Raw genomic sequence first — 17,082 nt, forward strand, 5'->3', positions numbered from 1 at the left:
ATTTCGTTGACAAGTGCCATTTTGCAGCGGACAAAACAAGTGCAACTTTTTTGGTTTGTTTCATTTTATTAAGTCTGGTCCGTGTCAACGTCACGGAAGTTTTTTAATAATTAAAGGAAGTATCAAGAAGTTTCTAGAAGTTTCCAGAAGCATGCAGAAGCTTCCAGAAGTTTCCAGAAGAAGCATCTGGAAGCATCCAGTAGCATCAAGAAGTATCCAGAAACATTCAGAAGCATCCAGACGCATTCAGAAGCTTACAGAAGCATCGAAAAGAAGCATCTAGAATCTTCCAGAACAAGTTCACACAGGTTCATTTTATTATATAAGAGACATGTAAATCGACATGTAATTCAGACAGTATATGGAAGTCAATCAGTCAGTATTATCAAGACAGTTTATCGAAGTGAGTTTTATCAAAGTGTTTTATCGAAGAACATCAATACAAGAAGTGAAATACAACAAGTATTTCATTACATCAATACAGTCCACATCTAACCAAGACGTTGTGTTCCACAGAACATTATTGTATCATCACAAGGTAAATGTAACACGGTAAGCCTTGAGAAGCGTGATTATTTATTTTTATTATTTTTATGACTTCAAGTGCAAAAATGGCTCCCGACGGTCTTGGATTGGAACTAAGAAAGAAAATTATTGGCAATTACGTAAGTGGAATGTCACAAAAAAGTATTTGTGATAAATATCGCGTGAAAAAATGGACCGTATCAAGACTATGTTTTTCAAATATCGTTCTACGGGAAAGTAGGCAGCAGATAACAAAGGTGGAAGGCCGCGTTCCACCACTTCTAGAGAGGATTCTATAATTGTCAGATCCGTCAAGAAGGATCCCTGGATATCATCAGTCGAGATACAAAAGCAATTAGAGCTGCCTGTATCGGACCGAACAATCAGACGACGTGCCGTTGAAGCCGGATTGTTTTCTCGACGCCCTGCAAAGAAACCGCTGATTTCAATAAAAAACAAGAAGAAAATACTCCTGTTTGCTACATCTCATATTGACTGGAACCCAGTCGGCATATCTAGTATTGTAAATACTCGGAGAATTGGTCACGTATAACATACCGCCGTTGATACCAGAAAAATACGCGTTTAGTTTTAAGTTTCGAATTCGAGTTCAATACCACTTATTTATCAAAAATACGTATTTATATTATTTGATCAAAATCGGAATGATATTGAACCCGATTTTGATCAAATATCGAGTTCAATACCACTTATTTATCAAAAATACGTATTTATATTATTTGATCAAAATCGGAATGATATTGAACCCGATTTTGATCAAATATTAACAAATAAGGGAAAAACAAGATTCTTTGCTTTTAAAGCGCATGCTTAAACTGATATAGCAAAAATAAAATTTAAATTAAAAAGGTTTCTTAAGAAATTTAGTAAATTATCTCCAGTACAGTTACAGTACTTTTTTGCACTAAAAGAGTTACTAAAACTTTATAATAAAAATATTTATTACTACTTTTAAATTTATTAATTTAGTTTTATGAAGTCCTAAATTAATATAATTCAAATATACGTTAAATCCTATCATTTCATACCTTGCTTATTTTATTCCGTTGATTACTATTTTATTGACATTTCTGTTATGCTATTACCTTTTTTTGTTCTGTTTTAGAAAATTTAGAAAAATAAGTTAAAATTTCGAGCCAGCACTGACATTTTAATTGTTGCTAAGCGTTAAATTTTGTTATTAGGATTGCAGTTCTTTTATCTGTTTTTTGTTCTTTATTCAATAAGTATTTGATTTAAATTAAATATGATTATAATTTGATATTTTATTACGAGATATATGTCTTTATATATGAATATATATATATATATATATATATATATATATATATATATATATATATATATATATATATATATATATATATATATATATATTATATATATATATATATATATATATATATATAAATATTATAAGAAGTGTTTATATATAACATATATAAACACTTCTTATAATATTTATGGACCATGTTTTCTAAGTGTGTGACTTGGCAAACGTGTTGAGCAAGATTTTGCATAAAGTTGTTATTTATGTTACTAATGTTGTTACATTTGGCTTACCTTTATGTTGGTGTCTATTGTTAAAAATTACAAGTGGTTTTATTATTGAAACTCACTGCTTTTAATCGTTCAGTAAAAGTCACTCAAGAAAAATCATTTTGCCATATATACATTTTGTTTATATCTTAATTTGAATTTTTAGAACCATGACGTACCAACATGAATTGTTTTTTCTAAAAGCTAACATGAAATAACAATATTTAACAACTACTACTCTCTTATCATGACATCTTATCTCTATCTGATATATTGATTTGTGATTCATATATGATGTTTTTCTTTGTATTTACTTATCCATTACATTTTTTAATTTCAGATTTATCATATGATGGATTTATGCAATATAAAAGAACGAATATATGTAAATTTTTATGAATTTTTTAAAAACATTTGCTAATAATTAGTCCAGTGAACGTTCAAACTTCAATGTTGCATATGTCATCTTTAAGTAGTTTCTTGGCTTTTCTAAATGTGTTTCTTATTCACATGGTTTTACAAGTAAGGTATGCAAGCAAATTTGAGCTGAAAATTTTTTTTAGCCTTTAAGGAGAATTGGCGTTACACTTTTAAATTTAATTTGTTTAAATATAGTAGTTTTAACAAATAAATGTTTGTTTGTTCTTTGTTTTTTTACTTATTTGTTTTCAGATTCTCAAGAACTTGGCAACTTATCTGAGTAAGTTTTTTTTTTCTTTTTAGTGCAATTGGAAAGAGCTGAAAGTTATTTTTTAGAGCAATTGAAAAGAATTAAAGTGTTTTTTAGTTACTTCACACGGTATAACTGATACTGATTTGAGTAAGTTTACTATTTTGTTTTAATTTATATTGGATTTATTTGATATATGTTATATTAGATATATATTTTATGTATTTAACATGGAAAACTGACTGTAATTTGTTGACACAAAAGTTTATAAACATAAATCTGCCTATATTTCATTATATTTTATATTTCTCTGTATCTTTATAAATATTTTTTCTTAGAAAAAATAACAGACTAGAAAAAATAAATAAATTCCTTTTGAAAGTAGTTGAAAAAAATGATGTATTTCCATATTTCATTGTGTAAAGTGTAATACCACTTTTTAAAGGTATGCGAATAGATATATAGGGGAACATGGGGCAAGATGACGACTGTTTCAAAAAACGCCTGTATCTTAGTCTGTCCCAAAAATTAAAACTTACCTTTAGTTGGTGATGTAGCAATGTAATAAATCAAGTCAAACGAGGATAAAAAGTTTTTTTCTCAATGCCGGAAAAACTTTTTTAATTCTTAGCTTTCGTCACAAAAATAATATTCAAAAAGAAACCATTGATAAATCTAGTAAAATTAATCTACTTCCCTTTCAGCTAAAATCAACTGTTATATTTAGTTTTGCTTAACTGTAAGTTAAGCAAAACTAAATATAACAGAGATATAAAAGAGATAACTGTAGGTCGTCATCTTGCCCCATTCGTCATTTAAATATTTAATTTAGAGTAAAATATACTGATTGACATTGCTTCATTTTTTTATACAAGATTGTGCATTTATTATTTTTATGCATTAAGGTAAAAATAATTTTGTGCATTGTAGTCTAAATTCTTTTTTAATTAAAAATAATTGATGTAAATAAATGTTAATTAATATTTTTGATAAACCACTAATGTATGTAAACATAAAAAGATATGGATTTCAATAAATCTTAAGTTTAAATAAAGACTTTGATTAGAAAAGATCACAATTTGTAAGATTCTTTTACGTTCATTTATTCAGTTGCAGCAATATAAGATTACTGGTAATATGTTTAATGTAAATAGTTAAATTGAAATAGATAGTATTAGGCTCAACGAAGTTATAATGTAAATGCTTATAGGCAACTTGAAAATAGTAGTCAAATGAAAAAAATAGATCATTTCTGAGAAATATTTTATGATTTGCTTGCTATTTTATGGTATAATTGTTTAAATTGTTTAACTATAATTGTCCCTCGATTGTTCAAATATTGTAATAAATAAAATCTTTTCATTCCAAGTATTTAAGTTAATAAAATATTTTATTAAGTTGTGGTGTTATTTCCCAGCGTTACTACATTGTGTTGTCTAGCCTTTTTATAATCTTTTTTAGTTATTCTGTAGACACAGAGTATATATTTTCTGTTATTATTATCCTAATTCTACTAACAATAAAATGCAAATAGTACTTTTGTAATTTTTTTTTTTAATTTCATTTTTTAGGTATTTGCAGGCTTTACTTGACTTTCCGTTTCTGGTACCTGTGTTGTGACAGACTTTAAAAAGAACTCAACTGATGTTAATTGCGGTCTTCGTCTTTGACTATAAGCAATGATGTTGCTGATGGGGAGTCAAAGTTAAAACATTTACAGATAAATTTGTATTTAATTTTTTAGATAATATATCAAGTTATTAATGTGTTTTTATTGTTATTAATGATTTAATAACTCATAACCCGTATTACGGGTTGCTTTCTGCTAGTCATTATCATTATGTTATGAATTCATATTAGTTAATAAAATTGTATTGAATATTATCTGGTTATCGTGTTTTATACGTGTTTAAATGCGAGTTTGATACTCAGTAGGCGTCGTATTGTATACCTGTCTTTATACGCATCTGATAGCTATTTTTAATGCGCGTTTGACACGATAAAATGGCTAACAAATATTCGTAAATAATGCGTATTCTGGAAAGTTTTAAATGCGCATGTAATACCAGGAAAATATCGTATTGAATATTCTCTGGTTATCGTGTTTTATACGTGTTTACAAGAGTTACAAATGCGAGTTTGATACTCAGTAGGCGTCGTATTGTATACCTGTCTTTATACGCATCTAATGCGTATTTCTAATGCGTATTCGACACGATAAAATGGCTAACATACATGCCACATCGATACGTATTTAAACGAGTTTCTAATGCGCATTTACAACTAAATTTGCCGACTGGGAATGTGCAGAAATGGCGAAACACACTGCAAAAGTAGTCAAGCAGTGGTTTCAAGACAACCACCTATCGGTGATGGATTGGCCGCCGCAATATCCGGATTTAAACCCTATCGAGAACCTATGGGAGATCGTCAACCGCAAAATTTATTGTGAAGGTGTTCTTAATAACCCAGTCGGCATATCTAGCCCAGTCGGCAAATTTAGTTGTAAATGCGTATTAGAAACTCGTTTAAATACGTATCGATGTGGTATGCATGTTAGCCATTTTATCGTGTCGAATACGCATTAGAAATACGCATTAGATGCGTATTAATACAGGTATACAATACGACGCCTACTGAGTATCAAACTTGCATTTGAAACTCTTGTAAACACGTATAAAACACGATAACCAGAGAATATTTAATACGATATTTTCCTGGTATTACATGCGCATTTGAAACTTTCCAGAATACGCATTATTTACGAATATATGTTAGCCATTTTATCGTGTCAAACGCGCATTAAAAATAGGCATCAGATGCGTATAAAGACAGGTATACAAGACGACGCCTTCTGAGTATCAAACTCGCAATTAAACACGTCTAAAACACGACAACCAGAGAATATTCAATACAATTTTATTAACTAATATTAATTTATAACATAATGATAATGACTAGCAGTAAGCAACCGTAATACGGGTTATGAGTTATTAAATCATTAATAACAATAAAAACACATTAATAACTTGATATATTATCTAAAATATTAAATACAAATTTATCAATATATATTTTAACTTTGACTCCGTATCAGCAACGTCATTGCTTATAGGTAACGACATAAAGACCGCATTAACATCAGTTGAGTTCTTTTTAAAATCTGTCACAACACAAGTACCAGAAAAGGAAAGTCAAGTAAAGCCTACAAATACCTAAAAAAAGACACGAAAAAAAAAATTACAATTTCTAATTACGAAAGTACTATTTGCATTTTATTGTTAGTAGAATTAGGATAATAATAATAGAAAATATATATTCTGTCTACAGAATAATTAAAAAAGATTATAAAAAGGCTAGACAACACAATGTATACATTGTTACTATAGTAACGCTGGCAAATAACACCACAACTTAATAAGATATTTTATTAACTTAAATACTTGGGCTAAAAAGATTTTATTTATTACAATATTTGAACAATCAAGGGACAATTATAGTTAAACAATTTGAGCAACTATATCATAAAATAGCAAGCAACTCGTAAAATATTTCTAAGAAATGGTCATTATCATTTGTGGTATTAAGAAATACGTAAGAGCTCAGTAATTACATAAGTTTTATTAAATCTCCCTCTCATCTAAGAGAGAGGGAGAGAAAGAAAGTGTTTCCAAAGCAGCATGTTAACAAATGTAAAAAAGCACGGAATAAATAGTATTAACTGGTTTTATTATGTTACCAGTGAACAAAATTATTTTTACCTTGATTAAAAGCTAATTTCCAGCATTTCTTAATTAGGCTCCAGCTTCTCTCTAACTGTTGACTAATCATTAATAGAGTAAATTTCACATCATACTAAATTTACAAAATTAAAACCATGTTTCAACAGTTAGCTAACTAATCAAAAGATGACAAAGGGAAGACAAACTAAAAAAAAAAATGAAAAAAGAACATAATCATGATAGAAATAATAAAAAAAAAAAAAATTATTTAGATTTAAAAGTGTTAATTGTTACTATAAATAGTTAAACTCATACTTTGCTTTGTTCTAAAGTGTCTAAAGTAAAATCAAATTAACAGACATAACACTGCTTGACACTGAATTCTGTCAAGTAAGTTTTCTGCACGCCGAGTTGCATTTCTTACATTTCAACAATGATTAATTTCATCCTGCCTAGATCTATTTTTTTCATTTGACAACTATTTTCAAGTTGCCTATTAGCATTTACATTAATAACTTCGTTGAGCCTAATACTATCTATTTCAATTTCACTGTTATCATTAAACATATTACCAGTAATCTTACTATTGTTACAATTGAATAAATGAACGTAAAGAATCTTACAAATTGTGATCTTTTCTAATCAAAGACTATATTTAAACTTAAGATTTATTGAAATCCATATCTTTTTATATGTTTACATACATAAGTCGTTTATCAAAAATATTAAACAATATTTATTTACATCAATTATTTTTAATTTAACAAAGAATCTACAATGCACAAAATTATTTTTACCTTAATGAACAAAAACAATAAATGCACAATCTTGTATAAAAAATTGAAGCAATGTCAGTCAGTATATTTTACTCTAAAGTAATTTTATATATATATATATATATATATATATATATATATATATATATATATATATATATATATATATATATATATATATATATATATATACTGAAATATAGGCAGATTTAAGTTTATAAACTTTCGTGTCAACAAATTACAGTCAGTTTTCCATGTTAAATACATAAAATATATATCTAATATTAGTAAACGACCGGGGCTATGGCTGGGGCTAGGTTTGATAACACATAGCCATGACCAGGGCCAGGTTTATGATCAGGGCTGCATTAATATTGATAGATCCTATAAAAATGTTATCTTTAATTAAAATTTATGATATGAATTTTATTTAAAAACAATATTTTATAGGATCTATCAATTTTGATGCAGCCCTGGCCGGGTTTATGACCGGGGTTGCATTTATATTGATAGATCCTATAAAAGTATTGTTTTTAATTATAACTCATATCATAAGTTTCAATTAAAAATAACATTTTTATAGGATCTATCAATATTAATGCAGCACTTATCATAAACTCATCCCTGGTTGCGGCTATGTGTTACCTGGCCCCAGCTATAGCCCCGGTCGTTTACTATCTAATATAATATATATCAAATATAAAATAAATCCAATATAAAATAAAACAAAATAGTAAACTTACTCAAACCAGTATCAGTTACACCATGTGAAGTAACTAAAAAACACTTCAGTTCTTTTCAATCGCTCTAAAAAATAACTTTCAGCTCTTTCCAATAGCCTTAAAAAATAGAACAAAACTTGCGTAGCTGAGTTGCCTAGTTTATAAGAATCTGAAAACAGATAAGTAAAAAACCAAGAACAAACAAACATTTATTTGTTAGAACTACTACATTTAAACAAATTAAATTAAACAAAAAAAACCGCCAATTCTCATTAAAAGCTAAAGAAAATTTTCAGCTCAAATTTGCTTGCAGACCTTGCTTTTAAAACCATGTGAATAAGAAACACATTTAGAAAAGCCTAGAAACTACTTAAAAATTACATATGCAACGTTGAAGTTTGAACTTTGACTGGACTAATTATTAGCAGATGTTTTTCAAAAATTCATAAAAATTTACATACATTTGGTCTTTTATATCGCATAAATCCATCATATGATAAATCTGAAATAAAAAAATGTAATGGATAAGTAAATACAAAGATAAACATCATATATGAATCAAAAATCAATATATCTGATAGAGATAAGATGTCATGATAAGAGAGTAGTAGTGGTTAAATATTGTTATTTCATTTTAGCTTTTAGAAAACAAATCATGTTGGTACGTCATGGTTCTAAAAATTCAAATTGAGATACAAACAAAATGTATATACGGCAAAATGATTTTTCTTGAGTGGCTTTTAGTGAATGATTAAAAGCAGTGAGTTTCAATAATAAAACCACTTATAATTTTTAACAATAGACACCAACATAAAGGTAAGCCAAATGTAACAACATTAGTAACATAAATAACAACTTTACGCAAAATCTTGCTCAACACGTTTGTCAAGTCACACACTTTGAAAACATGGAAACAACATAATATAAACATATATAATAACTATAAAACACAATACATTTATTTAACTTTATATAACATATATAAACACCTCATATAATATTTATATACACAATAGATACATTTTATACTATTTTAATGACACATTTATAAAATGATTACATAACACATATTACCTCATACATATGTAAAATTTTTAACTTTGAACATAATATTAACATATATGCAAACTATAAACATATATAACTTGAATTGTGCGAACAAAAAATTTAAAAATAACATGAAAAAATCTAAAAAGATTCATATATATATTGATATATAAAAACATATACCTCGTAATAAAATATCAAATTATAATCATATTTAATTTAAATCAAATACTTATTGAATAAAGAGCAAAAAACAGAGAGAAGAACTGCAATCCTTATAACAAAATTTAACGTTAAGCAACAACAAAATGTCAGTGTTGGCTGGAAATTTTAATTTATTTTTCTAAATTTTTTAAAACAGTACAAAAAAAGGTAATAGCATAACAGAAATGTTAACAAAATAATAATCAACATAATAAAATAAGCAAGGTATGAAATGATAGGATTTAACGTATATTTGAATTATATTATTTTAGGGCTTGAATTATATTAATTTAGGACTTCATAAAACTAAATAAATTTAAAAGTAGTAATAAATATTTTTATGATAAAGTTTTAGTAACTTTTTTAGTACTGCAAGAAAGTACTGTAACTGTATTGGAGATATGCGATACTGCTTTAGCAGAACGATATCTCTTCATACAACTTTTCATGTATTCCTGACTATTCCTTTTCATTCCAGACAAACTTTTTACTAAATTTCTCAAGAGAAAACTTTTTAATTTAAATTTTGCTTTCACAGTTTCAGTTTAAGCATGCGCTTTAAAGCAAATATCGAAAATTTTTCCGTAATGTTGATATTTGATCAAAATCGGGTACGATATTGAATCCGATTTTGATCAAATATTAAATAATACGTATTTTTTATAAATAAGTGGTATTGAACTCGAATTCGAAACTTAAAACTAAATGCGTATTTTTCTGGTGTCAACTGCGGTATATTATACGTGATCAATACTCCGAGTATTTACAATACTAGATATGCCGACTGGGAGTATTGTAAATACTAGGAGTATTGATCACGTATAACATACTGCCGTTGATACCAGAAAAATACGCATTTAGTTTTAAGTTTTGAATTTGAGTTCAATACTACTTATTTATCAAAAATACGTATTATTTAATATTTGATCAAAATCGGATACGATATCGTACCCGATTTTGATCAAATATCAACATATAACGGAAAAACGAAAACTTTTGCTTTAAAGCGCATGCTTAAACTGAAATTGTGAAAGCAAAATTTAAATTAAAAAGTTTTCTCTTGAGAAATTCAGCAAAAAGTTTGTCTGGAATGAAAAAGAATAGTCAGGAATACATGAAAAGTTGTATGAAGAGATATCGTTCTGCTAAAGCAGTATCGCATATCTCCAATATAGTTACAGTACTTTTTTGTACTAAAAAGTTACTAAAACTTTATCATAAAAATATTTATTACTACTTTTAAATTTATTTAGTTTTATGAAGTCCTAAATTAATATAATTCAAATATATTATAAATCCTATAATTTCGTACCTTGCTTATTTTATTATGTTGATTATTATTTTCTTAACATTTCTGTTATGCTATTACCTTTTTTTTGTACTGTTTTAAAAAATTTTGAAAAATAAATTAATATTTCGAGCCAACACTGACATTTCATTGTTGCTAAACGTTAAATTTTGTTATAAGGATTGCAGTTCTTCTATCTGTTTTTTGCTCTTTATTCAATAAGTATTTGATTTAAATTAAATATAATTATAATTTGATATTTTATTACGAGATATATGTTTTTATATATGAATATATATATGAATCTTTTTAGATTTTTTCATGTTATTTTTAAATTTTTTGTTCGCGCAATTCAAGTTATATATGTTTATTGTTTGCATATATGTTTATATTATGTTCAAAGTTAAAAAGTTTTTGATAAATATATGTATGTGGTAATATGTGTTATGTAACTGTTTTATAAATGTGTCATTAAAATAGTATAAAATGTATCTATTGTGTATATAAATATTATATGAGGTGTTTATATATGTTATATAAAGTTAAATAAATGTATTGTGTTTTATAGTTATTATATATGTTTATATTATGTTGATTCCATGTTTTCAAAGTGTCCGACTTGGCAAACGTGTTGAGCAAGATTTTGCGTAATGTTGTTATTCATGTTACTAATGTTGTTACATTTGGCTTACCTTTATGTTGGTGTCTATTGTTAAAAATTATAAGTGGTTTTATTATTGAAACTCACTGCTTTTAATCATTCACTAAAAGCCACTCAAGAAAAATCATTTTGCCATATATACGTTTTGTTTATATCTCAATTTGAATTTTTAGAACCATGAAGTACCAACATGATTTGTTTTCTAAAAGCTAACATGAAATAACAATATTTAAAAACTACTACTCTCTTATCATGACATCTTATCTCTATCAGATATATTGATTTTCGATTCATATTTGATGTTTTTCTTTGTATTTACTTATCAGTTACATTTTTTCATTTCAGATTTATCATATGATGGATTTATGCGATATAAAAGAACAAATGTATGTAAATTTTTATGAATTTTTTCTAGGCTTTTCTAAATGTGTTTCTTATTCACATTTTATTTTACAAGCAAAGTCTGCAAGCAAATTTGAGCTGAAAATTTTTTTTAGCTTTTAAGGAGAATTGGCGTTCTTCTTTGTTTTATTTAATTTGTTTAAATATAGTAGTTCTAAAAAATAAATGTTTGTTTGTTCTTGGTTTTTTACTTATTTGTTTTCAAATTCTTATAAACTAGGCAACTCAGCTAAGCAAGTTTTGTTTTATTTTTTAGTGCTATTGGAAAGAGCTGAAAGTTATTTTTTAGAGTGATTGAAAAGAACTAAAGTGTTTTTTAGTTACTTCACACGGTGTAAATGATACTGGTTTGAGTAAGTTTACTATTTTGTTTTATTTTATATTGGATTTATTTTATATTTGATATATATTATATTAGATATATATTTTGTGTATTTAACATGGAAAACTGACTGTAATTTGTTGACACGAAAGTTTATAAACTTAAATCTGCCTATATTTCAGTATATTTATATATATATATATATATATATATATATATATATATATATATATATATATATATATATATATATATATATATATATATAATTACTTTAGAGTAAAATATACTGACTTAAATTGCTTCAATATTTTATACAAGTTTGTGCATTATTATTATTTGTGTTCATTAAGGTAAAAATAATTTTGTGCATTGTAGATTCTTTGTTAAATTAAAAATAATTGATGTAAATAAATATTGTTTAATATTTTTGATAAACGACTTATGTATATAAACATATAAAAAGATATGGATTTCAATAAATCTTAAGTTTAAATAAAGTCTTTGATTAGAAAAGATCACAATTTGTAAGATTCTTTTATGTTCATTTATTCAAATGTAACAATAGTAAGATTACTAGTATTATGTTTAATGATGTGAAACAGTGAAATTGAAATAGATAGTATTAGGCTCAACAAAGTTATTAATGTAAAATGCTATAAGGCAACTTGAAAATAGCTGTCAAATGAAAAAAATAGATCTAGGCAGGTTGAAATTAATCGTTGTTGAAATGTAAGAAATGTAACTCGGCGTGCAGAACTCTTACTTGACAGAATTCACTGTCAAGCAGTGTTAATGTCTGTTAATTTGATTTTACTTTAGACGCTTCAGAACAAAGTAAAGTATGAGTTTAACTTTTTATAGTAACAATTAACACTTTTAAATCTAAATAATTTTTTTTTTAATAATTTCTATCATAATTATGTTCTTTTTTTCATTTTTTTTAGTTAGTCTTCCCTTTGTCATCTTTTGATTAGTTAGCTAACTGTTGAAACATGGTTTTAATTTTGCAAATTTAGTATGATGTGAAATTTACTCTATTAATCATTAGTCAACAGTTAGAGAGAAGCTGGAGCTTAATTAAGAAATGCTCGAAATTAGCTTTTAATCAAGGTAAAAATAATTTTGTTTACTGGTAACATAATAAAACCAGTTACTACTATTTATTCCGTGCTTTTTACATTTGTTAACATGCTGCTTTGGAAACACTTTCTCTCTCTCTCTCTCTCTCTCTCTCTCTCTCTCTCTCTCTCTCTCTCTCTCTCTCTTAGATGAGTGGGAGATTTAAAAAAACTTATGTAATTACTGAGCTCTTACGTATTTCTTAATACCACAAATGATAATGACCATTTATAAGAAATATTTTACGAGTTGCTTACTATTTTATGATATAGTTGCTCAAATTGTTTAACTATAATTGTCCCTTGATTGTTCAAATATTGTAATAAATAAAATCTTTTTAGTCCAAGTATTTAAGTTAATAAAATATCTTATTAAGTTGTGGTGTTATTTGCCAGTGTTACTATAGTAACAATGTATACATTGTGTTGTCTAGCCTTTTTATAATCTTTTTTAATTATTCTGTAGACAGAATATATGAACCTGTCATTTCAAAAAGGACATAAGTCCAAAACTTTTAGCAGTTAGTTTATAAGTTTGAATTAAAAATTTCTGTATGATTATGTTTTTTTTATAAAAAATAAAAAATACATAAGTTATATACGTTCTTTATTTATCTACTTCTATGTTTAATTTCTTTAGCAACCTAGATATTATTTTAATAAAAATCATATTTTTGTTGATTTTGAAAAGTTTTAGTAAATGGACTTGTGCCCTTTTCGAAATGACAGGTTCATATATTTTCTGTTATTATTATCTTAATTCTACTAACAATAAAATGCAAATAGTACTTTTGTAATTAAAAATTGTAATTTTTTTTTTTCATGTCTTTTTTTAGGTATTTGCAGGCTTTACTTGACTTTCCTTTTCTGGTACCTGAGTTGTGACAGATTTTAAAAAGAACTCAACTGATGTTAATGCGGTCTTTATATCGTTACCTATAAGCAATGACATTGCTGATACGGAGTCAAAGTTAAAATATTTATAGATAAATTTGTATTTAATTTTTTAGATAATATATCAAGTTATTAATGTGTTTTTATTGGTATTAATGATTTAATAACTCATAACCCGTATTACGGGTTGCTTACTGCTAGTCATTATCATTATGTTATGAATTCATATTAGTTAATAAAATTGTATTGAATATTCTCTGGTTATCGTGTTTTATACGTGTTTAAATGCGAGTTTGATACTCAGTAGGCGTCGTATTGTATACCTGTCTTTATACGCATCTGATGTCTATTTTTAATGCGTGTTTGACACGATAAAATGGCTAACAAATACTCGTAAATAATGCGTATTCTGGAAAGTTTTAAATGCGCATGTAATACCAGGAAAATATCGTATTGAATATTCTCTGGTTATCGTATTTTATACGTGTTTACAAGAGTTTCAAATGCGAGTTTGATACTCAGTAGGCGTCGTATTGTATACCTGTTCTTATAGGCATCTAATGCGTATTTTTAATGCGTGTTCGATACGATAAAATGGCTAACATACATACCACATCGATACGTATTTAAACGAGTTTCTAATGCGCATTTACAATTAAATTTGCCGACTGGGAAGGATCAATTGTTTGAACAAATCCAAAAGGGCTAAGCAGCGATTCCACAAAGTTTCATTGATCACATGATTGAATCTATGCCTTGAAGATGCAAGACTGTGATCGACAACAAAGGATTCGCCACGAAGTATTGATAGCGAAATACAGCTTGGTCAACATTTTGTCGAGTTGAACTTGTTTTGTCCAGAAGGAAATCAACTTTTTTTAGTACTTTTGATTAATTTATTAATTTTCGTATACAAATAATGAACTTTGTGATGAATAAAACTTGAAGAACTTTGTCTCTAAACAGTTACATAGTTATTTCTCTAAATTGAAAAAATGCAGCACTTTTATATAAAGAAACTAAATTAGCATTATTTGGTTGCACTCGTTTTGTCCGATACTGTATATATATATATATATATTATATATATATATATATATATATATATATATATATATATATATATATATATATATATATATATATATATATATATATATATATATATATATATACATATATATATATATATATATTTATATATATATATATATATATATATATATATATATATATATATATATATATATATGTATATATATATATATATATATATATATATATATATATATATATATATATATACAGGGCTCATAAAGACTTTATGATGCCCGGGGTAAATCATTAAAAATTTACTTAATGCCTCTACCTTAGCATCACTAAAATAAAAATAATAAGAATAATAAAACACTTCTAGTATTTTTTTGTCCACTAATGATACCCCATAAACGTGCTGCCTGGGGAACTGACCCGGATCCCCCACACACTGTGCGCCCCTGTATATGTATATGTATATATACATATACTGTATATGTCCATGTATATATACATATACTGTATATGTCCATGTATATTTATATATATATATATATATATATATATATATATATATATATACGCACACAAACACACACGCATGCAAAAAAATCGAAAATGTATTTACCCTTCATGTAAATGAAGTCATCAATCAAGAACTTTGCCTCTTGTAATATTTTCCCTCTTAAAAATCTGTTCACGAAATGTTTTTTTAAGAAGAATTTACCTTTCGTTTAACGTAAATATATATTTAAAAAAAAAACGATTAGGGTGACGTCATCAGTACCAAGTAAGGGCCCAAATTTGACCCTTTAAGCACTTTTAGAATTGGTCGTAAGTTTTTCTCAAGATGTTGTTATTTATTGTAAGCTTTTCTCAAGAGGTTATCTAACGTTTGACTATTTTTTAGCTTGATAAAAAAATTCATCAGCGTGACGTCATCAGTACTAAATAAGGACCTAAACTTGACCCTGTAAGCACTTTTAGAATTGCTCGTAAGTTTTTCTCAAGATGTTGTTGTTTATTATAAGGTTTTCTTTAGAGGGTATCTAACATTTAACGTAAATCTGTATTTATTACTTTGATAAAAAAAAATATTTGCGTGACGTCATCAGTACCAAATAAGGACCCAAATTTGACTCTTTAAGCACTTTCAGAAAGGCACGTAAAGTTTTTCTTACTCAAGACATCAACCTTAAACTAATTAATAAGTTTTTGTAATGTCCACTTCATTTCCAAGAAAAAATTACACGTAGCGTCCAGACAGATCATAAAATAACCAAAGTTATTGAAGAAAAAATAAAAAGTTTTAGATAGCTATGATCAGAGTTTAACCATTCTAAAGTAGCAATTTTTATAAAAAACCTATATTGCTTAGAAAAAAAATGATACAAAATACCTCAAAATACTAAGTAGCTAAACGAAATTTCTCAGGTTAGTTATTAAACAGTTATATTTATGACTAAGCGTTAAATTACTTAAATTTGTTTTGTTTTTTATTAATTTTGTAAAAAGAAAGAACTTTGTTTCTATGAACCTCCATAAATTTGAAATAAAAGTTATTTAGGCAGCTTATTTTAGCATTTAAAATCTAAATGATGTGATATACTATTTATATTACTAGTTTGTATAGTTTTATATAAATAGAATAATGGATTTAAGTAGTCTTATAACTTACAAGGTCATTTAAAATCAGTTTTTCTCTAAACCATAAAATTTAAATTATTCTGAATTAAGAAATATATTTTTGTTTAGATAAACCCTCAAGTTATCAGAAGAACTTCAGATGTTTTAGAAATATCAAAAGATAAAAAAATTATTACTTCTGAGTTAAATAAAAATAAAAATGAAAAGATGTGTTTAATATGTTGTGGAATTGTTAAACCAGGAATTATTCACCTTTGTGGGGATGTTCAAGCTGTAAAAACACTTTTTAATGCATTTATAAGTATACACAAGTGTAGAGTAAAATTAGGTTAAGGCGTGTGATAAATTTTTTTCTTTCCTAAAATTATGTGAAACACATGAACTTCAATAATATTACCCATGTACCGCTCCTCCCCTTTTAATCAAAAGTCAAAATGTGTAAAATTTTTATTTTACCCATTTCTATAGAGATCTCAATACCCTTAC

General features: G+C 26.4%; 3 long non-coding RNA genes across 6 annotated transcripts; 2 read left to right on the forward strand and 1 right to left on the reverse strand.

The window, feature by feature from the left end:
- The first annotated feature begins 1,983 nt into the window (after positions 1-1,983).
- LOC136082417 (uncharacterized) lies at positions 1,984-4,523 on the forward strand. Its single transcript, XR_010639674.1, has 3 exons — positions 1,984-2,612; positions 2,809-2,905; positions 4,327-4,523. It is a non-coding gene; the product is annotated as an uncharacterized LOC136082417 (long non-coding RNA).
- A 1,249-nt stretch (positions 4,524-5,772) lies between these two features.
- Positions 5,773-9,091, reverse strand: LOC136082415 (uncharacterized). 3 transcript variants are annotated; one of them, XR_010639671.1, is made up of 4 exons: positions 8,437-9,091; positions 7,997-8,092; positions 6,517-6,682; positions 5,773-5,970 (listed from the first exon to the last, which is right to left on the reverse strand). It is a non-coding gene; the product is annotated as an uncharacterized LOC136082415 (long non-coding RNA). The 3 variants fall into 3 exon arrangements; XR_010639670.1 differs by having other exon boundaries at positions 7,997-8,144; XR_010639669.1 differs by lacking the exon at positions 8,437-9,091 and having other exon boundaries at positions 7,997-8,234.
- A 28-nt stretch (positions 9,092-9,119) lies between these two features.
- Positions 9,120-14,024, forward strand: LOC136082416 (uncharacterized). 2 transcript variants are annotated; one of them, XR_010639673.1, is made up of 4 exons: positions 9,120-11,561; positions 11,834-11,930; positions 12,847-13,012; positions 13,857-14,024. It is a non-coding gene; the product is annotated as an uncharacterized LOC136082416 (long non-coding RNA). The 2 variants fall into 2 exon arrangements; XR_010639672.1 differs by lacking the exon at positions 12,847-13,012 and having other exon boundaries at positions 13,857-14,021.
- Positions 14,025-17,082: the final 3,058 nt, after the last annotated feature.

Source organism: Hydra vulgaris, chromosome 07, assembly GCF_038396675.1.
Source record: "Hydra vulgaris chromosome 07, alternate assembly HydraT2T_AEP".
Classification (NCBI taxonomy): Eukaryota; Metazoa; Cnidaria; class Hydrozoa; order Anthoathecata; family Hydridae; genus Hydra; species Hydra vulgaris.